General features: G+C 34.0%; 1 protein-coding gene across 1 annotated transcript in view; it reads left to right on the top strand.

The window, feature by feature from the left end:
* The first annotated feature begins 6,239 nt into the window (after positions 1 to 6,239).
* Positions 6,240 to 24,150, top strand: part of LOC138708116 (tyrosine-protein kinase transmembrane receptor Ror-like) — an 811,918-nt gene continuing 794,007 nt past the window's right edge. The window contains exon 1 of the mRNA XM_069838318.1: positions 6,240 to 6,411. The gene's annotated coding sequence lies outside the window, so the exon portion shown is untranslated. The remainder of the gene's footprint in view (positions 6,412 to 24,150) is intronic.

The following is a 24,150-nucleotide window of genomic DNA, read 5'->3' as shown; positions in this document are numbered from 1 at the left end:
GTTTTTATTACAGACACACAATTATGACACAAGACGAAATATTAATTCAACATTAGTAGAACCTAAATGTCTCACATCTTCTGGTCTAAAGCATAACATTAATTTTGGCCCTCGGTTGTACAATGCTTTAACTAAATTACACCCAGAACTTCTAACATGTAACCCACTAACATATAAGAAGAAAATTAGAAACGTGTTAATATCTTCAATTTGATTAAATAAATTTATAGCATATGTGTATGAATTAATCAACCTATATTATATTTGTATTCTATAATTTTGAAATATATATTAGTCCTACTTTTCACATGCGATATTATTCTTCTCTAGTGTTAATATTATATTATAAAATTCCATTGCCGCTGTAATTTAAATTTTAGTTTCTATTTTATTGTACTTATTTATTTTTTATTATTATTTTTTTAATTTAATACTATATCTGAACTGCGACCGAGCACGAGCGCTGCTCATTCGGTCTCAAATGTTGTTAATACTACTGTATCTCCTTTTTATATTGCTTGTATTATTTTATTTCTATTTCTCTTGTTTGTTTTGTAACTATATTCTTTATTCTGTATATTTAAATTTAAATAAGTAAAATAAATAAATTGAATTTAAAAAATTGCTTACGTTTATAAACTTTGAACGTAAGTTATATTTTTACGCAGTTTGATACATGAGAATTATAAGTTATACCAAGACAAGAAAAACAGTTACTTGGTGATCATGTTTTTAAGACGGAGATATATTGTCTCTGGCACTCTGGCAACATAGCAGTTGTGAGAAGGTATGAGAAAAGGCAGACATTGATCGTAAGTGCGGTCAGATTTGACGTGATAAAATTATATGAAATTTGTTCTTGCGTTTTGTTTTGACGTCTTACATCATTCTATATTCGACCTACACTAATATAGAGCGTTCAAATTCCCGTTCGTTCCTGAGTGTGGAGCTGCGCCTGGCGGCTGGAACCACGCTGCATGCCGGCAGAGTCGGATATGGGATTCAAATATCCCTCAAAATATTACAGTTTAGCAGACTTACATAATGTCAATGACTTCTACAGTCTCTTTTTCAGAAAGTAAATAATATCACATTTACGATTTTGTTTATATTTAAAATTAAAGTGAATTATAAAATGATTACTTACTTACTTACTCACTTACTTACTTACTGGCTTTTAAGGAACCCGAGGTTCATTTCCGCCCTCACATAAGCCCGCCATCGGTCCCTACCCTGAGCAAGATTAATCCAGTCTATCATCATATCCCACCTCCCTCAAATCCATTTTAATATTATACTCCCATCTACATCTCGGCCTCCCCAAAGGTCTTTTTCCCTCCGGCCTCCCAACTAACACTCTATATGCATTTCTAGATTCGCCCATACGTGCTACATGCCCTGTCCATCTCAAACGTCTTGATTTAATGTTCCTAATTATGTCAGGTGAAGAATACAATGCGTGTAGTTGAAAGCATGGAGCTCTACCTCCATGCCCCCCAAATGCCTTCATGGCAAGTTACAGGGATACCTTTTATTATATTACCGGTATATTATATTATATTATATTATATTATATTATATTATATTATATTATATTATATTATATTATATTATATTGTATTGTATTATATTATATTATATTATATTATATTATATTATATTATATTATATTATATTATATTATATTATATTATATTATATTATATTATATTATATTATATTATATTATATTATATTATATTATATTATATTATATTATATTATATTATATTATGTTATATTATACTACATTACATTATTTATTTATTTGTTTATTTATTTATTTAACTAGCAAGTTAGTACAAATTAAATTTATAAAACAAAAATGTTTCTAGCCACTATCGTAAGAGCCAGGCTCGTGTACGGTGTGGTCTTAGCCAATAATATAACATAAAATTTACAAGGACAGTTTACTAAATACAGAAAGTAACTTAATTCAAACCAATAAATAACACACAAGAGCAAAAAAAGAGAAAGAGAAAAAAAAGAGAAAAATACACATTTAATATAAAATGAAAATCAGACAAAAGCCAGTGATATTCAATAAAAACATGAATACAGTCGACAGAAATTAAAGATAAAAAAATACATTTGTTAATATTATATATCATGAATAATTATATAAATTTCATTTCTAAAAGCTTCAATTTTGGAGTATTTCAAATTTGGAAAATGGTTTGTAATTTTATTATAAAGTCTTGGGCCGAAACTAGCACCATGTATAAGAGCTGCACTTGTATGACATTTAGGCTGAATTAATGGGAAAGTACACTTTTGTCTTCGAGTACGATATTCATGTCGATTATATTTATGTTTTATTTGATTTCTATGGTAGTAAGTAAACTATATTTTCCGAAGCACCTTATTTTCAATCACCGTTAACCTGTGTTCCTCTCTCAAATTGAGAGTCCAAGTTTCACAACCATAAAGAACAACCGGTAATATAACTGTTTTATAAATTCTGACTTTCAGATTTTTTGACAGTAGACTGGATGATAAAAGCTTCTGAACCGAACAATAACAGGAATTTCCAATATTTATTCTGTGTTTAATTTCCTCCCGAGTATCATTTATATTTTTTACTGTTGCTCCCAGATATTTGAATTTTTTCACTTCTTCAAAGGATAAATTGTCAATTTTTATATTTCCATTTCGTACAATATTCTCGTCACGAGACATAATCATATACTTTGTCTTTTCGGGATTTACTTCCAAACCTATCTCTTTACTTGCTGCAAGTATAGATTTTAAAATGCTAGAAATTAAAATGTAAGGGAACCCAGACCCTTCTGCCTTAAACTGAATTAATGGAATTTATACACATTTTTCAGAAACTATTGATTGTGCAGTAATGGTATTTTTACTGGTTATTTATAGCACTTTAACAGGTGGTTTTTGGAAAAATATAATTTAATCTCAAAGTTATGAATTCTTTCATATAACGTAGGCACTACCTAAATTTGAATATAGCTTTTGTTATATTACTCCTTTGTAAATGTAAATTTCATAAAATGGCTGTGTTGTCATGTACTAAGCTATAATGACTTTTGGAAAACAATTTTATGGACTGATGAATCCACATTTAAGCTAAAGACTGAGTGAACGGGCACAATTGTGTTTACTGGGCCAGCAAAAATCCACATGAAATTATCTCAAAAGAATTAAACGCTTCTGGTGTGACTGTTTGGGGTGGCATTTGGAGCGAAGGTGTCATAGAGCCATTCTTTTTAGAAGGAACGGTTACCAGCAACGGGTATCTTCAGATGTCAGAAGAGGTGATTATTCCTGAATTTGCAAATAGCCCTCGTTTTGCCGAAATGCAGTTAATATGGCAACAAGATGGAGCACCAAATAATTTTGGTGTAGGAGTGAGGGAGTTCTTGAACCAGCTATTCCATGAATGGACTGACCGACTTGGCACAACAGAATGGCCACCCAGATCATGCGACCTAACGCCACGTGATTTTTCGCTGTGGAGCATCCTGAAAAGAGATGTTTTTATTTAGAAACCGCAGGATCTGGATCAGTTGCGACAGATGATCGATGAAAATCGTGAGTTATATTCTGGCATCTGTAAATTAGTATCTAAACGTTGTGAATTATTTATCGAGACACAAGGCCTCCATTTTGAACAAAATCTTTAAAGCAGCGTTTCTCAAACTATGGTCCGCGGACTACCTGTGATCCTCTAGTTCTGCCCTTGTGGTTCTTCAAAAAAGACAGAAGAAACATTAAAATTCAAACGAATTGCGTAATACACTATAGCTGAAAATCTGAGAGTTTGGAAATGACACACGGCAATCGCCTTTCACTTTTTCTCCCAGTACTATTTTTTTTCTGTTTATTTCTATTATTGTATTTGTATTCCTGGTGTTGTTGAAGAGAAGGCCTGATGGCCTTGACTACACCAGAATAAATAAATAAATAAATAAATAAATAAATAAATAAATAAATAAATAAATAAATAAATAAATAAATAAATAAATAAATAATATTTTATGAAATTTCTTACCCTACCCGTCTACACACTTCCCTCTCATCTCAGCAACAAAATAGAGATTTGAAGCACTATGAACGTGGCGTTTCTCGTCATGTTTTCCCTGTATATCTGGCGCCGAGCGTGTAACCCAGCCAGGGACCACCCGAATGCATAACAGAGGACCATAGCACCGATACCCAGTCTACACATTGAAATGGGGATGTACTGTACGCCGTACACCAATAATAGAACGTGCCAAATTCCATCTTTAATTGTTGAAAATCGGTCATGTTTCTGTATTAATATTTTTTATTTCTTTTTCCAGATGACGATAAGAAAGTTTAGATTCCACCTACTTTAAAATCCGACAGGTTTACTTTGGACAGTTGTGTGTTTCGTCTCTAAGACAGTGCCGTTTCAATTTCGCGGGTTTCATACACTCGTTTGTAAGCACTTCGTAACAAACAACGTACCGAGGTTTTGGTTCACTCTCATTGCCATACCAAGTAAATCCAAGTTCCAAATAACTCTTGTCATATTTACGAAAGTATTTTTTCTTCAAATAGCTACCACTAGGACTAGATATTTCTTTAATGGCACTATAATTAATATATTTCTCCACACAGCTTCTGAACTATTAGCACTGCCTAAATGAAGCGTATCATCATGTTACTTTCTTATCAAAAATCCGTATCGAAGGCATTTTACATTATTTATAATGGCACTATTTAACAGAGACATGGACAACTGCTGCGTCTACCACATAAGAAGGATTTCAAACAACTAACTGCTAACAGGCAAGCGAGGAATCAACACTGCACAGAATTTGTTATATGTGACTTGTGATTGGCTACAAAAAATATAATTACAAAGTATTATAATTAATTTATTTATTCCATTTTAAAATATAAATAAACTGGTATTAAAATATGCTACAAAAATGATAAATTTGCTTTCGAAGGAGGGAACAAGAGTAAGGTGGTCCGCAGAACTGTTTTCACTTAAAAAAAGTGGTCCCCACTTCAAGAAACGTTTGAGAAATGCTGCTTTAAAGGAATGTGTAAGAACTTAGTCAAATGTAAATTGAATATAATTAAATGTAAGGGAGTGTTTGGGGAAAGTGACTTTTAACCCATGGTTAAAATAACTATAAAATAACGGTTTTACCTCTATAAATGCTAATTGGTCTTATTTAATGTTGCTATGAATGTAAAATAGGGATTGTTCCAGCTCATTGAGAAGACTCAGAACTCGAAGTAGATTGAAAATAATATGCACTCTCCAATTTGTCGTCATTGTAGAAGCTACAATGCGTTCGTAGCTCGGCCGGACCACTAAAACATTCAAATTTGAAAATTCTACTTTCAACAGTTGTTCCTTTTAAAATTAGTCATGTTTAATTTTTATTCCATCATTCTTAATTAAAAGTTTCCTTGTTTATTTCATCATCAATAATTAAAACTTTTGTGACACTTGTTTATATTATTTAGGTTATGTTATAACGGTCCGGCCAATCTACGAACGCACTGTAGTAAAAAAATTGAAATTATTACGTAAGATTTCCTTCTGAATACTGTTTATTCCCCAGAAGAAAGGTTACTAATGATAAAGGAGAAAATTGCGATCATTTTTGGGTTTCAAAACTAGTTTATGCCTGAATAATTCCAGTTCTTTTATGAACAACGTTATTTTTTTTAAACTTCTTAAGAAATTGAAATAACTTTGAAATCTTTCTTGATTTTGAATAACCCTATTGTATCACCTGTGCAATTATAACATAGTGTCAGTACGTAGTCTGTAAGAGGTTATAATATTAGTATCATTTAATCCTCCTAATCCCTTCATTAAATTAAACATAATATAAAATTAACCAAATACTTGGAAAAAGTGTAGATGTGGTCACACTGTATATGGGATTTAAATGTCTCGTCTCTTTCTAAAACAAAATTACTGTCACCTCATGTATACTAGAAAGAATGTTTTATCTTCTTCGTAATTATTTCGATACCTTATCGAGTTCTTTACTTACTGTTTCAGATGATTTTATAATCTTAATGTGTGTGAGATAACACGTTCTTCCACAGTAATGACGCTTCGGTGATTTCCGGATACCTTCGTGAAAGCAGCGCCACCTCTGTTCACCCGATCGTCCCCTCTCTGTTGCTGTCGGGGCGGTCGGCTCGTTTTTTGTATACTTTCTCCATTGCCTCCTGGAGTCCTCTTTGGTCGTGTCAGTTGCGTTTCGAATGCGGATGTGTTGGGATGTTGGTGAACTGTGCGCGGTTGGACATATTACATTCCATTTCGTTTCACTGTTTTAGCGTGTGTCTATTGTTTATAAACTGTTGAGAGCAAGTGTTATTTTTCGTGGAAGATTTGGAATTGTTACTACAGTGAGTTTTTTTCCTCTTATGATGCAATTATTACGCTATATTTTTCGTGATTTAGAACAAGGAGTGTCATATCTTTTTAGATTTAATTTTCGTGTATAATATTTCGGCAAGGAGCATGTGTATATTCGAAATTTAAAAAAATAATAATCAAAATATAAAAGTTATGTATAAAATTACACTCGTTTGTGGTTTAAACATAGGTATGGAGTAGCAGGTGTCCTAATACAGGCTTTTGTGAGTAATACTGAATAAAAACTTCCGGGAATTATCAGCTGACCTGTGAGAGATAAGAAATCAATTACATCATATTTCACATGCGGTCTACATACGAGTGAGATTGTGACCTCACCTCACAATGATTAAGTTAGGCCTATATGTTGTGTTGTAGAATAATTATATAGATAACAATCCTCACATTGTTATACGTATTTATAAGGTCTTATTCGATGCCATTCTTTCTGGCTTTGTATTACATTTACCGACTTTCACCGGTTCAAAGATACAACTTATTGTGACATTTGACATTAAAATCTTAAGCACTTATGACAACTCAAAAGTAAATCTTACGCTTTGGAGAGGTAAATTATTCCTCGACCGTGGTGTGCGCAGCAGTTAAGATGTAAATTTGATGCTGCCTGGAAGCTAGAGTCGTGGAGTAGAATCACGCCTCGACATCGATGTGTTTTTGTTGTCATTGTCTCCAGTCGTCGTACTGATTCCTCGCCGAGGAAGTCTCGGTAAGTTTGGTGGGAGAGTGCAACAACGCCCATGTTGAGAAACGTAAAAACCTCATGGAAATTGTTGAATGATTATCTAATTATTCAGTTGTAAGTTTTACACAATTAACACGTTCTTTTTTACTTACTAGGTTCAGTATAATAACTCCCTTGTAAAGACACGGTAACTGTAAATTTTGTTGCGCGACAATTAACGAATTTTTCTAGAACGTTAATAGAACTCGTAAGTCTTTAAGAGTAATACGGTATTACTTCGTTAATGTTAGTTTTATAGCGACCATTTTCGTGGCAAAGATCTACAAAGAAAGTTACACGTATATGAAATAAAAATGACTTCTTTTAAAGTAGCTGGTAACAAGTGTCATTCATTATAAAGCCTATAGGAATCTCGACCTGCTCGTCTTAGTTAAGAGAAATGTAATTTCTTACAAGTTGCTTTGATCGTGTTGTACATACCGATAAGAGACGGGTTGCTGATCATCTTTTTCAATTGTTGCGCAAATATGCTACTTAATGTGTGATCACTAGGTAATGATCCATGCTTACGTCTGTTAGCAAAACAATTTATTTCTCCAGCAGTTCGAAATAAAACTATAGTTTCTGTTCTCAAACAATTGCTTGGCTTAATTATTTCGAGATTAGGAGCAAAAGCCGCATAATGACAGATTACAGACTGAACTGGCGGAAGGGATTTTTTTTTCACTTTGACTTCAAGATCGCCGGTGGGTCTTTAATTTCCCTATTAATGGAGTGTCAATGTTCTCTCCCTAGGAACGTGGGACTCGGGTAGGGTTGGCAGACGTACGGTTTTACCCAGAACAGTACGGAGGTTTTCTGATTTGATTCGTATTATATTTATCATTAGATAAATTGGACGATCTCTTTCTAGGTTTTATCCTTAATGGATTTTATACTCCGTGAAGAAAAACCTCAGTTTGAAGAAAATTTAAAATTAATTTAGTCACTTTCTATTGTTGATCAGGTTATCACTTTAATATATATATATATATATATATATATATATATATATATATATATATATATTTCATCAATCTTTGTTCACGTCATGGCGGATTTGATTCCAGTTCTTAATCCGCCATCAGTCTCAATACAAATATAACACAAACTAAAACATATTGCACATATAAGTATCCTCTGTTTACAATAATAATACTAATAATAATATAATAAATAATAATACTAATAAATAATAATAATCAACTAATAAATATAGCTCTTGTATTTAAAACTCCTAGTTTAGCTTTTTCATTTTTTATGCTCAATCTCTTAAGAATTATTCTGTTAACTTCATTGGCTACTCTTCGTAGTTTCTTATCGTGTGACTACTCAACATTTATAATTCCATCTCCGTTAGAGCTTTGACTTTCTCTTCCCATCTAATTTTAACTCAAAAAAGAAATTTTCCTAATTTATGCAGATTGCTGGCGTTTATGTGACCATTCATTTTTTTATTAGCTACTATAGCGTACTTTAATATAGACGTTATGGGCCGTATTCAGAAACATTCTTAGCGCGGGCTTTCGGTGGATGATCAGCGAACTAACGTTTTTTGTATTCATAAACCAGTGTCTTCCTGTTTAGCACGCTCGTAGCCCGGGCTATCGAAATGTTTATGAATAGCACCCTAAGTATTTGGAGATAATTATGGTTCTTGATTTCTTTTTCGAAGAAAGAAACGACGATTGATTGGAAGCATCAGTAGGCCTACTGCAGAGATGGCTGTACACTATCATAGTGTTTGGTATCCAAACACTGTGTAATATTATTTAGTTTAATTAAATTAGTTTTGAATGTATTTCTATAAAGTTCATTCACAAAGAGACTTTTTCTTTTGCATTATGAACATTAAATGAAGGGATGATGAAAACATCTGCAGCTGATGTAATAATAGTAATATGCGTTACAAGAGCGGTATGTTGAAGTTTTCATGTTCGAGGAAAAGTTTGAAAAAGCGAAACGTAGATGAGCTTTTTTAATTTCCGAGAATTGAAAGAAAACATACCGCTCTTGTATCGTACATTATTTTGTGCGAAGATCGTTTATTACATACCTGAAAGAGGAATTTATAATTAGTTGCAATGAAATCTCCATCTTGGTTTCTGTTCAATGACGGCAAATTTGCAAAACAAATATATCTATCTTCAACATTGTTGCTTTAAAATGTTTTCTGTGTTTACTATACTCCAGCAGGCCGTGATATAAGTCTGTTTTTTTTTCCCCCCCAGTCTATAATTGCGAACTTCAAACAAACGGTAAGGTTATGTAATGATTTATTTTTCATTTTAATATTTTAACAATATTATTTATATAACATATTGCAGTAATAACATCGGCATCTGGAATCTTGTTGTTTTTTTCACGGCTCCCTTAATGTTACTTGCATCACGAATGCAGTAATTTTAGTGGAGTTGTAGAGTTTACTTAATTTTTGAAGATATTTAAAAATAATAATTAACAGTGCAATTTAGGTGAAATTGCAGTGGTAAGTTTCCAATTTATAATTATTACTATATTGAACGTCTTTAAAAATAATATGTTAAAAGCCTAAATCAGTAAAATGAATGTCACTTAAGCGGCAAGAAGAGGGACATTGTTGTGTGTGTTAGGTTTGGAATAATGAATGTGGAATTTTAGACTTTCCGCGGATTGGTTTTGTGCGGAAACCAAGCAAATACGCACGATCTCGCACAATAGTAATATGCGTTACAAGAGCGGTATGTTGAAGTTTTCATGTTCGAGGAAAAGTTTGAAAAAGCGAAACGTAGTTGAGCTTTTTTTTAATTTCCGAGAATTGAAAGAAAACATACCGCTCGTGTATCGTATATTATTTTGTGCGAAGATCGTTTGTTACATACTTGAAAGAGGAATTTCTAATTAGTTGCAATGAAATCTCCATCTTGGTTTCTGTTCAGTGACGGCAATTTTGGAAAACAAAAATATCTATCTTCAACATTGTTCCTTTAAAATGTTTTCTGTGTTTACTATACTCCAGCAGGCCGTGATATACGTCTGTCTTTTTTTTCCCCAGTCTATAAATGCGAACTTAAAACAAACGGCTTCCTTAATGTTACATGCATCACGAAATGCAGTAACTTTAGTGGAGTTGTAGAGTTTAGTTAATTTTTGAAAATATTTAAAAACACCAATTAACAGTGCAATTTAGGTGAAATTGCAGTGGTAAGTTTCCAATTTATAATTATTACTATATTGAACGTCTCTAAAAATAATATGTTAAAAGCCTAAAGGAATAAAATGAATATGTCACTTAAGCGGTAAGAAGAGGGAAATTGTTATGTGTGTTCGGTTGGGAATACTGAATGTGGAATTTTAGACTTACCGCGGGTTGGTTTTGTGCGGAAACCAAGCAAATACGCACGATCTCGCACAAAAGAGTTTTACACATATTTGATTTGCGACTTATGTTGTAAGTTAGTACACTCAAATAAGAAAAGGTTGGGAATTACACGCTGAAGTGAAAAGTAATTCATTCTTGTTGAGTGTATTGTTAATTTACCTTAATAGTTAAAAATGAAGTATATGTCATTGAGCTAATAAATGACATGAGAATATTCCCCAATATGGAAAGTGAAGAAGGCGAACTAACAGTCAATTATTGATCTGCTGATTCACAATGGTGTTTGAAGTTCAATGTCGATCCATGTGTTAATATTTCTCCTTCCTGGAATCTGACAACTGTAGACAGGTGTGACAACTATGATGCCAACCACACACCTCATGCTGACGTTGAGTTACATTAGCTCATCCTCCCGTTTTGTAGGCCAATACACGTTTATTGTGTTAATGTGCCTTCATCAAGAAATATAACGTGTAGTATTGTTAGAGAAGATAATATTTAGAAATTTGAAATTAGAAAATTAGCATTTTGATTTTAACATTTAGAATTTTGTAGCATTTATACATAAGTTAATAAAAATAGTAATAATAATAATAATAATAATAATAATAATAATAATAATATTAATAATATCTGTTTATTTATTCTGGCGAAGTTAAGGCCATCAGGCCTACTCTTCCACTTAGCCAGAAACAAAAGAAGCTGATACAGTTTTACAGACTAATATTTAAAGAACACTAATAAAGATTGATATAGTTATACAAGCAAAGTTGGAGTAAAATAATGCGAACATACTAAATAATAATTACAAAATAATATAAGGCTAGAAGTTACACTCAATGAATATGCAAGCGGTAGGTGAAACAATATTACAAATTATTACAAGAATAACAAATTCAAATGTAAATTATAACTATACAACACTGAGGAAAATTACATATATACACATATACACACAAAGGAGAATTAAACCTGAATACTGGTCACGTGTTTAAACATTTCACTTTTAAATTGCAATATCGTTCGACAGTTCCTGAGGGAGCTGGGTAGGTAGTTCCAGAAACGAATTGCTGATACTGTGAAAGAGGAAGAATAGTGACCTGTTTTATGGCAAGGCATAGATAATAAAGGGTCATTTTTAGAACGAGTACCCTTGCTGTGATAAGAATGTTATGTTTTATTTAACGACGGTCGCAACTGCAGAGGTTATATCAGCGTCGCCGGATGTGCCGGAATTTTGTCCCGCAGGAGTTCTTTTACATGCCAGTAAATCTACTGACATGAGCCTGTCGCATTTAAGCACACTTAAATGCCATTGACCTGGCCCGGGATCGAACCCGCAACCTTGGGCAACTGTGATAAGAGGCTAAGAAATTAAAACACACCGAGAGATAGTTAGGCGAAGAAGTATTGATGATGCGATATAGGAAAATTAGTGAATGGATATATCTTCGGTCCTGTAATCTTACCCATTGGAGCGTTTCAAGGGAAGGTGTAATGTGGTCGTATTTGCGGATGTTGCAAATAAAACGTATGCAAGCATTATGAACGCGCTGCAATTTTTGGGCTAAGTTAGAATTAGTTACTTCTTTTCGAAGGAAAACTTGGACCCTAGATTAATATGGGAAGCTATGGCACGTCTTTTGGAAGTATCTACGTGGAATTATATTCATACGTATGTAGAGGTACTAATTATTTATCTTATTAATCATGATAATGAATCAACGACAACATTGAAAGAAAACGTAGAACACATCTGCACAATTCATTCTGCCATTCGTGTTCTACTTTCACAATTAAATTATATTTACCGAAAAATCTTTAGCAACAACGCTGTTGGTAGGACCTCAAATACATTGCAGAGCTGCTCTAGGGCGAACTTTACGTATTCAAGCTTTAAAGCCATCAACGTTAGCATGCAGTCCACATATTTTTTCGTGGTTTTTTATTTTAGTAGTCTATTTTACGACGCTTTATCAACATCTTAGGTTATTTAGCGTCTGAATGAAATGGAGGTGATAATGCCGGTGAAATGAGACCGAGGTCCAGCACCGAAAGTTACCGAGCATTTCCTCATATTGGGTTGAAGGAAAACCACGGAAAAAACCTCAACCAGATAGCTTGCCCCGATCGGGAATCGAAACCGGGCCACCTGGTTTCGCGGCCAGACCGTTACTCCACAGGTGTGGACTTTTGTTCTTAATATGTTCAACGATATGAGTATAAAAATATTCATGTCCCTCAAGAAAGGTATTCATGCTAACACTCCGGAAAAATGGTATCTTTTGTTTTGTCCTCACATAAACCTTTCAAATAAACCGATAATACATGGCCAGTAATGGTAGGGTTAAAAAGTTCACCAACCTCTTCGAAAAGAATATTTATTTGTGGAATTTTCTGCTATATAGCTACTCAAATTCTTGTTACACTTAGTCGCACAAACTATTAACATTATTTTAATTTTTTTCTTTCAAGTTTTCATTTGAACAAGAGTTTAAGAATTTCAACACGTCTGTGGGTTATCATCATCCAGCACATCTTTTCACAACAGTGCGTAATGTTAACAGCTCGTCCCACAGCTTATGTGTAAAAGTGTGAAAAGAGACCTCCAAGTGATTGGTTAACTTACTGATACGGAAACCTGGCTCATAAACTTAGTCCGACAGTAGACTATACTCCAAAATAATTACATACTTCATTTAAGGTAGTTTGAATTGAATTCAAAGAGGAGAAATGGGAGGAGAAATTTAAAAGGAACGCAAAACGCGTCCTCGCAAAGGATTCGGAGCTGAAATAAACTGAATATGTGAGCTCCAAGCCTGTAGGCCACTTGTCTCACTCCGGGTTACGCTGCTCCACTGAAGAAGCTCTAGAAAATTTTGAAGCACTTTAAAGTAAACCCCATTTCAGTTTGGTTGATAGGCTTTCCCCTCTAGTCACACTCCCTACCATCAGTGAAGGGGAAGATGTTACTGCCCATCTCACAAACGTTCGACTAATTGACTTTCTACATAGTAACAAATTTTATTTCTGAATATGTGTATCGGTACTCTATATTTCGAAAGTTCCTACTAAGCGTTTATATAAAGTTTTATTGCTATTTATATTAACTGGCATACTAAAAGGCTACTGACGACAGAAGATAAATGTTTTCTCCACCGCTAGTTGCTACTCTACAGTATACACAATGGGACAATCTGAACTGTGTCGCTCCCCCTGACTTCATAATACAAACTGACATTCCTAAATGTAATTATTAGTTGAAAATATTGTAAGAACTACACACAAATATACTCTAACATATTGTCAAACATCTTTGACACTTTATTTTATATTCACTTATGTACTTTATTTAATATTTTATTTGCTAGTGTGTACAACTTGGGGGGGGTGCAGATATAAGAGGTAACAGCTGCCTGTGTGACACTGACGGACTCCGGGCAAGTAGAAGGGGAAAGAAATGCCTTCGCATCCTCTCAACTTGTATGAAATGTTGTTTAGTTGGGAGGGATGGAGAATTAATATTCACTAAATTCTCATCTAGAGATTGAAATAAATTTTTAAACCCAGTACATACTTGTCAACATATTGTAGGCCTACAGACTGAAACCATGAATTCCAAGGTTGAACACAGGGAACGGGAATAAATATTTTGAAAGGTTTGAACACCTTTATTCAAGATGATTGAGGTATGTGTTTTTAGTTGTTCTTGTATGTAAGAAAGCTATTTCATTTTATACAGAAATAAATCTTACTTGATTTAAGATAAATTCTTTCAGAAAAATTGTATATTTCACATTTAGATTGCATTTTGGTACAAATTTCGTATTTTGAGTACATTTCGCACTTTAGCGCATATAAAGGTCGTGAAAAATTAAAATAGAAATGCACAGGCGTTTACAGGCATTTCGGTTTTTATCGCTTTTACGAAAAGTCGCCAACCCTCAGTATTGTACACTTAAAAACTCGTCTCTCTCAAACTCAGCAAGCTTTTTACGTCATACCGACCTGTCGCTACGGCGTCGACCAAGCCCCACGTGCAAGAGAGTAGAATCTGCCTATTGATCTCGCTTTCACACATGGCTTGCCCCAAGATTCTGCCCGTGAACACGTTAATGAATGACGGATGCGATCACGTGTACACCGGGACGTCCTGCGGATCGAGCACTACGATTGTGAAATCAAATCACTGCTTTATGTTGAGTGGTCTGGATAGATGTTTTCATTGGCCAGACCCATCTCGCGTGTCACAGGTTGGTGAAATTAATTGAAAGAGGCAAATCCAACCTGCAAGACACAGCGGGGAATAATGGAAATTATTTTGTTTCTGTAGTATATCTTCTCGTAGTGGGAGTGTAAATATATAAAAGCCACCCAGAATTAGAAATAAATGTACCTATACAGTAATTTGCTAAAACTTCCCTAACGTTCGTCCCATGGCAACTGGATAAACGCGTAATATTTTTCACCTTTTGAGCTAGCCATTAAAAGCGATTATATTTTCTATTTTGTTTCTCTAGTACATCTTCTCGCAGTGGAAGTGTAAATTTATAAAAGCCACCCAGAATTAGAAATAAATGTACCTATAGAGTAATTTGCTAAAACTTCCCTAATGTTCCTCCCGTGGCAACTGGATAAACGCGTAATATTTTTTCACCTTTTGAGCTAACCATTAAAAGCGATTATATTTTCTATTTTGTTTCTATAGTATATTTTCTCGCACTGGGAGTGTAAATTTGTAAAAGCCACCCAGAATTAGAAAGAAGTGTACATATACAGTGATTTTGCAAAAATTTCCCTAACGTTCGTCCCGTGGCAACTGGATAAATGCGTAATATTTTTTCACCTTTTGAGCTAACCATTAAAAGCGATCATGTTATTTTCTATTTTGTTTCTGTAGTATATTTTCATGCAGTGGGAGTGTAAATTTGTAAAAGCCACCCAGAATTAGAAAGAAGTGTACATATACAGTGATTTTGCAAAAACTTCCCTAACGTTCGTCCCGTGGCAACTGGATAAATGCGTAATATTTTTTCACCTTTTGAGCTAACCATTAAAAGCGATCATATTATTTTCTATTTTGTTTCTGTAGTATATTTTCATGCAGTGGGAGTGTAAATTTATAAAAGCCATCCAGAATTAGAAACGTTCATTCCGTGGCAACTGCATAAATGCGTATTTTTTTTCCCACCTTTTGAGCTAACCGTTAAAAGCGATCATATTATTTTCTATTTTGTTTGTATAGTATATTTTCTCGCAGTGGGAGTGTAAATTTATAAAAACCACCCAGAATTAGAAACGTTCGTCCCGTGGCAACCGGATAAATGCGTAATATTTTTTCACCTTTTGAGCTAACCATTAAAAGCGATTATATTTTCTATTTTGTTTCTATAGTATATTTTCTCGCAGTGGGAGTGTAAATTTATAAAAGCCACCCAGAATTAGAAATAAATGTACTTATACAGTAATTTGCTAAAACTTCCCTAACGTTCGTCTCATGGTAACTGCATAAACGCGTAATATTTGTTCATCTTTTGAGCTAACCATTAAAAGCGATTATATTTTATATTTTGTTTCTGTAGTATATCTTCTCGCAGTGGGAGTGTAAATTTATAAAAGCCACCCAGAATTAGAACGAAGTGTACCTATACAGTAATTTGCAAAAATTTCCCTAACGTTCACCCGTGGCAACTGGATAAATGCTTAATATTTTTTCATCTTTTGAGCTAACCATTAAAAGCTATTATATTTTCATTTTGTTTCTATAGTATATCTTCTCGCAGTGGGAGTGTAAATTTATAAAAGCCACCCAGAATTAGAAAGAAGTGTACCTATACAGTAATTTGCAAAAATTTCCTTAACGTTCGTCCTGTGGCAACTGGATAAGCGCGTAATATTTTTCTAATTTTGAGCTAACCAGTAAAAGCGATTATGTTTTCTATTTTGATTCTATAGTAGCCTATATCTTCTCGCAGTGGGAGTGTAACTTTATAAAAGCCACCCAGAACTAGAAATAAATGTACCTATACAGTAATTTGCTAAAACTTCCCTAACGTTCGTCCCGTAGTAACTGAATAAACGCGTAATATTTTTGATCTTTTGTTCTAAGCATTAAAAGCGATGATCTTTTCTAAACTAAGACGGATTTTTTTCTTAACGCCTGGTGTTCGTCCTCTTATTGGTGAATCGAGGGTACCTGGCCTAAAATATTCGAGAGAAGATTTTTTGACATGTCTTGAAATCAGAGACTTTGTAACATCACGCGTCCTGTTAACCATGCTTGTACATTTCTAAGATGTAATGTATTAATATGTCATGTGAAAGTTATAGCGTAAATCTCTTAGGGGAGATGGAATTGCGAATGTTGAAAATGTTAAATTATGTCTTACAGAAGGAACATAGCCACCGGCGTAGCTCTGTCGGTTAAGGTCCTTGCCTGCCGATCCGGAGTTGCGCTAGGGCGCGGATTCGATTCCCGCTTGGGCTGATTATCTGCTTGGGTTTTTTCCGAGGTTTTCCCCAACCGCAAGGCAAATGTTAGGTAATCTATGGCGAATCCTTGGTCTCATCTCGCAAAATATCATCTCGCTATCACCAATTCCATCGACGCTAAATAACCTCGTAGTTGATACAGCGTCGGTAAATAACCAAGTAAAAAAAAAGAAGGAATATTTTCTCAAAACCGTTGAAGCTAGACGGCTGAATTTTTACATCTCATTACACGTAATTTGTCTTTATGCCGAAACACTAGTTTTCCTTTAATTTATTTCCTTATTGAGGTATAATTTTTCTCCATTCGTGTACTTTTTCAACGATTTCCAGTACATTATCCCACGTAACATCTCCAGAACTTAACAGATTTAAAAGAAAAATTGTTTCAATATAGTCTTAAAAAGGTTTCGTCGCACAGATACTTTATTAGTCCCAGAAAGGAGTCAGTGCGCATGATCAGACATACAACGCAACAAAACTAATTTTATTACCTGAACTAGTCCTTCTCTTGTGAACAAGGTAGCTCGTCGTAGGCCTATATGTGCGACAAAGCTTCTTTCTGCGACTGTACATGTAAAACAACCCAATAATTTATGAAAATTTTAGCTTTCTGGAGTAATAGAGATTGACAAAAGTTCTTTTGTGTGGAAAAATTGACTTTCGGAAAAGAGCGTTAAAGTAAGACGTATGTAATCTGCATTATATAGATTAGGCCTACTACGCTCTTGTCAGGAAAACAAAAAATTAACATGAATATAATACATTTTTAGTATTGTCATGTTAAATAGGCCTATACCATTTTAAAGCGGAAAAATAAAGAAAAATAAATCGAAAAAATAAAACAGTTGTACAATTTTCCGCCCCAAATCTGTAAATTTATAGAAAATGAGCTTTGAAATTAAACTTGTATACCCCTTCTCAGAAAATCGAATAATTAAAATGGAAAGAACCACAATTCTAGTTTAGTCATATGCGATATAGGCCATTTTGAAGGAGGGGAATAGTCAAAATAAAAATGTTCAATCAAAATCCTACCTTAAGATATGGAATTAAGAATGCAACGGAAATCCGTTAAGGAAAACAAGCGTTGCGGACTGCGCAGGCATAATTGAAGGGTTCAGAGCCATAGCGGGCCAAGCACCATTTATTAAAAACAGAGAAAACAAGGGTTAAAGTTAAGTAAATACCACAATTTTTTGAAGATTGACATATCATTTAATTCTTTATCTTACTTTATATATGTTTCGTTAAATTATGGTAATCATTGAATTTTAACACTTGTTTTCTTCCGTTCTTAATAAATGGCGCTTGGCCCACTATGTCTCTCAACCCTTCAATTTATCATGGCGACTAGATATGCGGGCCGAAGTCTGAGAACATTACAAGCCATCGGCGTAGCTCAGTTGGCGCTTGCGCTTGCCTTCTGATCCAAAGCTGCACGAGCGTGGGTTCGATTCGCGGTTGGGCCGATTTCCTGGCTGGGATTTTCCAAGTATTCTTTCAACCGTAAGACGAATGTCAAGTAATCTGTGGCGAATCCTCGGCCTCATGTCGCCAAACAACATCGACTAGATATTCTAGTATTTGATACAGCGTTGTAAAATAAACAACAAGGTGGTCAAAAAAGCTAAGTTACGGCATTTAAAGCTAAAATATACTCTTTTCAAAATATTGTTTGCAATTATTGCTAACTTAAAATGAATAGAATATTCGTGAAACTGTAAAATGTTAAATTATTCCGGGGGAAAAAATCGTATTAGTTCTAATCAACTATTATGAAACTGTAAGTCTTCAATTTTGCATACTATAATATTGTACTATTGGTTTTAATTTTTATTTTAATTAGGTATTTGATTTCTAATTTTGAGCCATTTCTTGTAATACCTCCTTATTGCCAATTGTTGTTACTAAATAATGTATTTAATTCGTAAATTTTAAGTCATCTCTTAATATAGCTATTTACTTACTTACAAATGGCTTTTAAGGAACCCGAAGGTTCATTGCCGCCCTCACATAAGCCCGCCATTGGTCCCTATCCTGTGCAAGATTAAGCCAGTCTCTATCATCATACCCCACCTCCCTCAAATCCATTTTAATATTATCCTCCCATCTACGTCTCGGCCTCCCTAAAGGTCTTTTTCCCTCCGGTCTCCCAACTAACACTCTATATGCATTTCTGGATTCGCCCATACGTGCTACATGCCCTGCCCATCTCAAACGTCTGGATTTCAAGTTCCTAATTATGTCAGGTGAAGAATACAATGCGTGCAGTTCTGTGTTGTGTAACTTTCTCCATTCTCCTGTAACTTCATCCCGCTTAGCCCCAAATATTTTCCTAAGCACCTTATTCTCAAACACCCTTAACAATATAGCTATTTATTGCTTCTAAAATAATATGTTTAATAGCTATTATATATATATATATATATATATATATATTTCTTCCTATAACCATTACAGGTTGTCATTGACAAAGAGTACCATGATACAATAAATATACTGTAGAGAAATGCCTTGAGGCTCTATGAAACATATTTTTATTGTTACAGTGAAAAATAACAAATTGAAATAGATTGAAACACAAAATAATATACGAAGTAACGTCAAGAAGATGTGAATTAAAGACATGGTCCATGTATATAATGCCTGAAAATAGCTATTGATCCTTTGCGTGTTTGTTTTTAAAATAATGAGTTTAATCTGTAACTACAGTCAGTGTATTGATATTAGTACAGACGTGGACAAATTATTAGACTAAAACGTTTTCTTCGAAACATAATATAATTCGTCATATCAACTATCAGTATAATTCACAGAGTCTCTATTGTTGTAAAGATGATTGTTTACGTCTTCTGTTATATTTTTCCAATGGTTAAGTATATTTTGTCTGGCTGTGTTGGTACTACTGGTGTTTTAATTATATACTGCAGAAGATATTCAACAGTCTGTTCTACCATGGCCTGCAAGAAGGCTGGACATGAACGAAATTGAAAATATATTATCTATACTGAAGAAGAAAGTTAACAAAAACAGGCTTACAACAAAACATGGACTCACTTAAACGATGTCTGATATCTGGCCAAATGATGCTAATATTCAAATAAATTGTAAAACTTTGGTTTCCAGCATCCCCGACAAAATCAACGTGTTAATAAAGAATAAGGGAATGTTCATAAAATGTTAGTAACCTCCAGACTCAATTTTCTGTTCATTATTTCTGTGCAAAATACATTTTTGTTCATTATTTCTGCCAATAAATACAGCTTTGTTGTACATATAATTAATTTTGTCTAATAATTTGTCCACGTCTGTATCTCTTTGTTGTTACCTATTGCTTTAAAAAGAATGCGTTTAACTTGTAATTTTAAGTAAATTTTTCTACTATTCCTTTACTGTTTACATTTGTTTTTAAATCTTTTGTATTGCCCCTACTATTACATATTGTCCTTCAAGAATTTCGTTATTCGTTAGTTGTAAGTCATTACTTGTGTTATTATTTTAATTATTGTAATTGTTCCTGAATCACGTATGTAACTTGTAACCGTAAATCATTGCTTGTAATATCCTTTTATTACTCTTAACTGTTCCATTGTTCATGAATTAAGTATTAATTGGAAAGTGAAAGTCAAACTTTGTTTTATTAATCTACTATTGATTATCTTTTTAAGGTCGTGTATTTACTCTGAAACGGTTAGACATTCTTGTATATCTTTTGCATTGATTATTCCTCAAACATCTCATTAATTTTTAAGGCGAGTTGGTCATTATCGCATGCAAAATAATGGTAAAAATAGCCTATCTTCAAGCAGTCATAAATATAATACTATTTATCAGAGGGCTTTCATTTTTGTTAGCTATGTGTCTATGCATATTAAGCTTTAAAATGAAAAGAATGGATACTCTAGAGTAAATCTTTATCCTTAAATTAATTTTTTTATTTAACCACAATTTTTTTAATAAATTCACTATATGTCTGTGATTAGGTACACTCTATTCACTCATTATAGCACATATTGAATTGAAAATTTGACCACTTACTGCTAATAGATACTAAAATATGCCCTACTAAAATTATTCATGTATCTGTAATATTATGGGCATAGGACTTATAGAAATCATCACCGTCAATAAATTAAAAAAATTGAAGATTAGTATAAGCCCTATGCCCATAGTATTACAGATATTTTAATAATTTTAGTAGGGTATGTTTCAGTATCTATTAGCAGTAATTGGCCAAAATTTTAATTCAATGTGTGCTAAGATAAGTGAATAGAGTGTACCTAATCACAGATATGTAGTGAATTTATATAAAAAATATGTTTAAATTTAACAATTAATTTAAGGGTAGGATTTACACTAGATTATCCATTCTTTTTTCATTTTAAAGCTTAATATGTATACATATATCACTAAAAGAAATGGAATAGCTGTGATAAATAGTATTACATTTATGACTGGTTGAAGATAGGCTATTTTTATCATTACTTTGCATGCGATAACGTCCAATTCCCCTTAACAGGATCCATTCTTTCATTAAGGTGCTTTCTTCTACATAATTCATGTGAATTGTAACTGTGAACCCAATTTTATATTATAATTTTACTATTGTTTATTGGTTATAAAATATGTATTTTGATGCCAACTATAACCCTAATAAGTTATATCTCAGGGTGAAATATGGCTTATTAAATTGGATAATAAAAAAACTTAAAATGAATAAATCAGAACAGAAAAAGATAGTTATGGAAACTTCATGCAATAAAATTTTGTCAAAAGAGGACGGAGTTTTAATGTTGAGATGTTTTCACGTACATCTTACGTGACAGTTCGATTCTCTTGATATTTTTTTCTACTCGCTTTCCTATTTCAGTTGTATAGTGTGAGCACTCTCTTGTGAATGAATTTATACATTTTTGTATTACTTCTCCATCAAAGTAAAATAAATAAAGGGTTTTGTGAGCTCTTAGTTAAGTATTTGGTTATTGTGTCTCAGTTTTATAGCGTTTACAACCCTAAACGAACCTAATGGCCCATATACTTCGTTGCCATGTGCACAAGCACCAAAGCATAATAAAAGCACTGTAAACTGCACAAAGCCACACGACCAAAATGACGCACGTACATGCAGCAGTTAGGTTGTTTTTCTTTTCTTCCCCCTTTCGACATCGTCGTATGACAGTGGTGCTCAATCAATGGTACACGTACCCGCAAGGAATTCGTAGGGTTCTCTGAAGGGATATACATCCAAATTACTATAGTCGCGACGCTGTTATTCCCGGCGTGACTCCTACTCTTTGCTTACGTCTTAGGAAGTGAAGGCTCTATAAAGTCTAGGTAGGTAGTACCGTTCGCCATTTTTGTTCTTTCGTTGCCGAGCTACCATACGAGGAATCTATTTGCCACACTGTTAAACATTATCATGTCGTAGCTCCTATGATAATAAATCAAACGCACTGTAATTCAGCAAATAATTGAGCGGCAAATAAAGTCTTCGTGTGCTTTCTGCGAACGCCAACGAAAGAGCCAAAATGGCGGGCGATTATATTAAGTATTTATCGAGCCTTAACAAATGAATAACGTCTTCATAAGCGAATCACAAGGCGCACACGTTTAAATGTAGCCGACCTGCAACGCGATTGGCTGCCGGAAATTAGAGCGACGGGGCTATAGTTTGTAAAAATCCTGACATACCGGTAATTATTTAATTATATTTGTATATAATAATTATTACAGTTTACATATTTTATTTTACAATATCAACTCTTGTTTTTATTTGCTTCAATAGTATTATACTTAAATCATTAGGCCTACTATTATTTTTGCAATAATAGATACTGTGTAATAATAATAATAATAATAATAATAATAATAATCATCATCATAATAATGTCCCGCGCCGTGGCGTCGTGGTCTAAGGCATCTGCCTAGGACTCGCGTTATGGAATGCGCGCTGGTTCGAATGCTCATGGGGAAGAAAATTTCTCATGAAATTTCGGCCAGTGTAGGGGACCGGTGCCCACCCAGCATCGTGATGCACTTGGGGAGCTACGATAGGTAGCGAAATCCGGTTGCGAATGCCAGCTATAGCGGCTGGAGGGATCATCGTACTAACCACACGATACCTCCATTCTTGTTGGATGATCGTCCACCTCTGCTTCGGCATGTGGGCGTGAGGCCAGCGGCCGACTGGTCAGTCTAAGCCCTTCACGGGCTGTAGCGCCTCGGATTAATAATAATAATAATAATAATAATAATAATAATAATAATAATTACTCACAAATGGCTTTTAAGGAACCCGGAGATTCATTGCCGCCCTCACATAAGCCCGCAATCGGCCCCTATCCTGAGCAAGGTTAATCTAGTCTCTACCATCATATCTCACCTCTCTCAAATCCAATTTTATATTATCTTCCCATCTACGTCTCGGCCTCCACAAAGGTCTTTTTTTCCTCCGGCCTTTCGACTAACACTCTATATGCATTTCTGGATTCGCTCATACGTGCTACATGCCCTGCCCATATCAAACGTCTAGATTTAAATGATATTCCTAATTATGTCAGATGAGGAATACAATGCGTGCACCTTTCTGCAACTTTCTCCATTCTCCTGTATCTCCATCCTTCTTAGCCCCAAATATTTGCTAAGCACCTTATTCGCAAACACTCTTAATCTGTGTTCCTCTTTCAACGTGAGAGTCCAAGTTCACAACCATACAGAAAAACCGGTAATATAACTGTTTTATAAATTTTAACTTTCAGTTTTTTTGAGATCAAAGATGACAAAAGCTTCTCATCCGAATAATAACATGCATTTCTCATATTTATAATGCGTTAATTTCCTCCCGATTGCCATTTGTATTTGTTACTGTTGCTCCAAGATATTTGAACTTTTCCATCTTTCCAAAGGAATTTCCAATTTTTATATATCCATTTCGTACTGTGTTCTGGTCACTAGACATAATCATATACTTTGTCTTGTCGAGATTTACTTCCAAATCTATTTCTTCACTTGCTTCGAGTAAAATTCTCAGGTTTTTCCTAATCATTTGTGGATTTCCTTCTATTATATTAACGTCATCCCCATAGACAAGCAGCTGATGTAACCCGTTCAATTCTAAACCCTGTCTGTTATCCT

Source organism: Periplaneta americana, chromosome 10 (genome assembly GCF_040183065.1).
Source record: "Periplaneta americana isolate PAMFEO1 chromosome 10, P.americana_PAMFEO1_priV1, whole genome shotgun sequence".
NCBI lineage: Eukaryota > Metazoa > Arthropoda > Insecta > Blattodea > Blattidae > Periplaneta > Periplaneta americana.
Note: the sequence above shows the minus strand (reverse complement) of the source record. Positions and strands in the feature narration are given on the sequence as shown.